The sequence below is a fragment of the Otolemur garnettii genome, unplaced genomic scaffold (assembly GCF_000181295.1).
Source record: "Otolemur garnettii isolate 467f Iridium unplaced genomic scaffold, OtoGar3 scaffold00226, whole genome shotgun sequence".
Classification (NCBI taxonomy): domain Eukaryota; kingdom Metazoa; phylum Chordata; class Mammalia; order Primates; family Galagidae; genus Otolemur; species Otolemur garnettii.
The window spans coordinates 1,604,742-1,609,670 of NW_003852621.1; positions in this window are offsets into that span (position 1 = coordinate 1,604,742).

Here is a 4,929-nt window from a genome sequence, read left to right on the forward strand (position 1 = left end):
TGTGAGCTGGTGGCCTCCAGAACAGCTGGGCGTGGCCATCAGGGAGATGTATGTATGTCCCCCACTCCCCACCCAGGTGTTCATGGCCAATGGTGTGGGGCAGAAACAACACCTTGGAAAGAAGGAAAGGACATAGGAATGATGAAGCTCCAGATGCTGAGGTCGCCTCTTAGACAAAGATTCTGTCCTGGCAGAGGGTGACCATGAGGGCATAGCAGCCAGGTGGGACCTGAGCTGTCCAGAGACTGGGTGGATATGATGTGGGAGCACCAGGGGGCAGGTGGGAGGAGTCTGGATGCTGGGGACAAGGCTGCAAGGGGACAGTGACAGGGATGGGGGCAGCCAGGCAGACAGCCCTCCCTGGGGGCAGCACCCATGCAACGCCGCAGGCTTGTGACATGCTGGCACCAGAGAAAGCTCAGCCCTGGGACTCTGGGCAGGTCATATGCCCTGTGAATCTCAGGACATTGAGTGCCACCTCACAGTCGGCTGAGGATCATGGGGTCATGACACCAATGCTCGTGCAAACTGCACACTTGACCAGTGAGCAGCCAGTGTTTCCTCCTGTCCATCTGGGGATGCTGGCAGGAAAGGCCAAAGCCTGAGAGGGACAGGGCCCACTGAAGGCTTCCCGGTCCAGCCTGGTCACCTGGGTCATTTCTGGGTGGGGTGTGACTCCAGGGGACAAGACCAGCCATGGGCAGGTAGCTTGGCTACCCCAAGACCAACCCACAGTGAAAATTCCCATCTGTGGACCTGTCCCACCCAAGGACATCTCTGAGAGCCCACGCTCCAAGATGAAGAACAGGAAAGGATGGGGTAACGGGAGAGGGATGAGGAAAAGGGCTCTGGCTGCTTTGTCCCTACAGCCCCTCGGCTCCCGCCCTCTGGGGTCAGTGGTGCTGGCTGTCTAGGAGCCAGGTGTATCCATGTGAGTTTCACCTGTGAAATGATGGGGTTTGGGGAACAGACTGTGACTTAGCCTTTCATTAGCCCTCACCCCCTGAAACTGGTGCAAGTGAAGCAGCAAGCCCACCCCACAGACCTTCACTGCGCCTCCCTCTCGGCCGTGACTCAGAGGGCGCCCTGCACACGCCACAAACCTTCACTGCACCTCCCTCTCGGCCGTGACTCAGAGGGCGCCCTGCATGTGGACAGGACACCTGCAGGTGCGAGACTGCACACACAGGCATGAGTGTGTCACGTGTGTGCAGGCACACCTGCACATTGCTGGCATGTGATCAGCTGTGCACCTCTGTGCCTGTTTAAGTGTGCAGGTGTGTTCACATGTGTGCTCACATGCACCTGTGTGCATGCGTGGCTGTGTATAGGTGGAAATGTGCATGCCTTTGAACATGTGTGTGTACTAGTGCTGCCTGAGTCTGTGTGCACACCTGCGTGGCAGGATATTCATGATCCACTGTGCACATGTGGTGAGCATGCTCACACACACACACGTGTGTGCTATGTGTCACACACGTGCCTGTGAATGTGTGCACACACATATGTGTTCTTGTACATGTGTGCATATGCTCCCTTGTGCTGGTGTGCAAGTGACAATTATCCTCACAGCTGATGGATGACCATGACAGAGGTCTGCTACAAACCCTCCCTTTTACCTTGGCCACTAACCTGACCCTCTGAGCCTCAGTTTCCCGAAAACCAGGCATGTGTATACTGACCCTTCCTCTGAGGAAACAGAAGATCCACCATGCATGATGATTATTAGCGTTCTGACGATATCGTGAGCCTCAGGAAGCAGCCCCTTCTGTGCCTGTTGTGTGGCTTCACTTGGGTGTGCATGACAATCAGTGATCTCCCCACTGAAGGAGGAGGAGTTTGAGACCACGGTCTTATTGTAAATCCTCCTGCCTCCTTATTGGATTTGGGAAAGGCTAACTGCCCACCACCACTGCTCTGCCCGGCACCTGCAGTGACTGTTCCCAGCAGCCACCAAACACTTTGCATTATTAAAACCACAAGAGTTGTGACATAATTATGGTGCAGTATGGAGAATCCAGGGAACACGTATCACTCAGAGATGTGAACGAGTGAAAGTTAAAATCCTAGCTGCACCGTATCATGATTTGTTAGGTAAAATTAGTGATGAAAGAAGAAATGAACTGAGATGTAATTCTTTCTAAAGAACACATCTCCGCTACCATTCCTACTGAATTCGTTAAAAATATTTAAATGGCATTTGAAAAATTACCATATAATTTTAAAAATTCTATAGGTTTACATTTACCTAAGTTTGCCAAAATATAAATAATTGCCATTTAGAATAGTAAACAGACTTCTTGTAAAGCATTTATTTTTAAAAACTGTCTAGCTTTAAAATGTCATTATAATCAGACTTTAACAATTGTATATCAGAATTAACTGTCAAGATTTGTTGGTATCGTTGTTAGTGCTGAGGAAAATCCAACCCCTAAACTCGAAGACTCAGAGCCCTGCAGTGTGACCCAGAAGAGGGATGGGCCTGAGTGAAGCCAGACAAGGGGCAGCGTGGCCTCCAGGTGGATGTCCACTCACACTTTCCGGATGAGAGTCAAGGTTGAAGCCCCAGAGTAAAGCAAACTTACTGGGACATTGAACATGCATGAAAATTTTCCTTTCTGATCATAAATAAGGCTGAGGGGACGAGCTGTGGTCCCATTAGAGGTCGTCCCTGCCTGTCTCGTCTGGGGAGTCCGTGCTGCACCTCCCTGCCTCAGTGCCACAGGAACGCCCATGTCGAATCACCTGTTCTCTGCATGTTCACTAAACACACCAGTGCTGCTCTGTGGGCAGGCAGCAGACAAGTAATTGCTAGACAATCACAGCAGCAGTTCCCGGGGTCCTCTGGCCTTAGCCTCTTAGTGGAAGGTTTCTGAATGGTGCTCCCACCTGGTCCTCTTGTCTGAAGTCTCCAGGTCATGGATTTCCTCACTGTCCTCCCAACACCATGGCCAGGACACTCCCTGCCCTGACTGAGCAACCGCCAGATGCCTGGTAGCTAGGGAGGGAGGGAGCTGAGGAAACAGATGCCCTCCATCAGTGGGAAGCAGGGGTGGGGGGCACAGGTGGGAGGGACGGGAAGGACTGGGGAGCCCCCAATCGGCCTCAACAAAGCACACTGTCATCCAGAAGACACTCTTGAGCACCCCAGAGCACTGCAGGTCCCTCCCCAGGGCAGGTGGCCACTGTAGAAACCAGAGTCGGCCACAGTCATCTGCAAGAACAGATAGGGCAGAGGGGACCCCCAGGCCCAAGCAGGGTCTTTAGAAGCTGGTGCTTGGAAATGCCCCACAACTGAAGCAGACGCTCTCAGAGGTGGCTGATGGAGCCCAGAAATTGCCGTGGTTATTCCATAAACAAGTAACAGTGGTTGCTACTCAACTTGTCAGCTCTGATTTAGAGCTGGGTCCAGGGGTTCACATGCTCCCTGAAAGGGAAAAGAAGTCTTCTCTCCTGGTATGTTCCACAGAGCCGTGGGGGGAGAGGGCTGGAGGATCACAGTGCTGTGTCTACACTTTTCTTGGTCCCTAAGTTCCACCAGAAGCTACTTCCCCTCCTGTTAGCCACTGTGCATATGGACAGAAGCAGCAACCCACAACACCATCGTGTGTGGCCTTCAGGAGGTGCTTAGTGAGGTCGTGAGTGTGGAGCCCGTGATGCCGTTACTGGTCCCCATTACAAGAAGGAACCCCAGAAAGCTGTGCTGTCTCTGCCCTGTGAGGCACTGCAGGAAGGACATCTCCAGGCCAGGAAGAGGCCTGCACACGTGAGCTGGGTGCACTGGCTCCCTGGTCCTGGGCCTCTAGACTTCAGAACAGTGAGAAAACAAATTTGTGCTGGCCAAGCCACCTGTTTCTGTGACATTTCCTATGGCAAGCCAAGGAGACTCAGAAATGACTCGATACTTTCTTTACTTACAGACTTTAATCATTTCAATATGTTTTAGAGGATGTATTGTTTTTATTTCAACATGGATTTTTGCACAACAGATAAAAATATCTGTACCATAAAAACATAAAATTACTTAAATAGTTTTAATTTTTCAATATAAATTTAAAATAGATAAACCAACATAAAGGTATCATTTAAAATAAAAAAGAATGAGATAAGAAAAAATATCAAATAGTTAAAAGTTGGTGGATTGTGGCAGAATCATCCCCTGAATACCCGTGATGTGCCATGGACAAATTGAACCTGAATGCCTCGGTCTGGAGTGGCAGAAAGTCCTCCCTGTGAAGTGACTGAGATTTGCCAGGATCAGTCTTTCCTGGTGATTAAACCTCAATTGATTAATAAAAACCCAGTTACAGAAGTTCAGCAACCACAGGACGTAACAGACCAGCTTCTATTACACAGTTGTTAAACCCTCAGTAAATGCCTTTTCAAGAATCATTTTGTCTTTAATTAGCATACACTGGCTGTCCTATTAAACCTAAATTAAGTCCTTATTTGAAGCAGTTAATTTGGAGACTTAACTAAATGTGGGCACCTGCAAGGTAGTAATTTCAGTTTCCAGCTACTGTCAGGGTCTAGTAATTCTGCAATCAGGAAGGTTTTAAAGCTAATCCTCATTTCTCAGACAAAGTCAGGCTTCACCTGAAGGATGTGGGGACAAGTCGGCCAGCACACACGTGTGCCTCTGGGTGTGTTTACCACAAAGACTGCAGAGGCAGCTGTCTCCATCAGAAACACACAGTGTATTATTAAAGCAACAATGAAATTAAATTCCCTCGTGAAGGTTTCCAGAGTGTTAACCATAGGACATCCCACACAGGTCCACAGAAACACCGCTGGGGCCCTGGGTCTGGGGCTCCTGTCTTTAGATTTGCTTCCCAAATTTGTTTTAAAAAGGTGTTTTTAGAGTAAATATTTTCCAGATGGCTCTCAGTTCCAAAAATATGTGATAGTAGAACCATAATTAAATGTCAA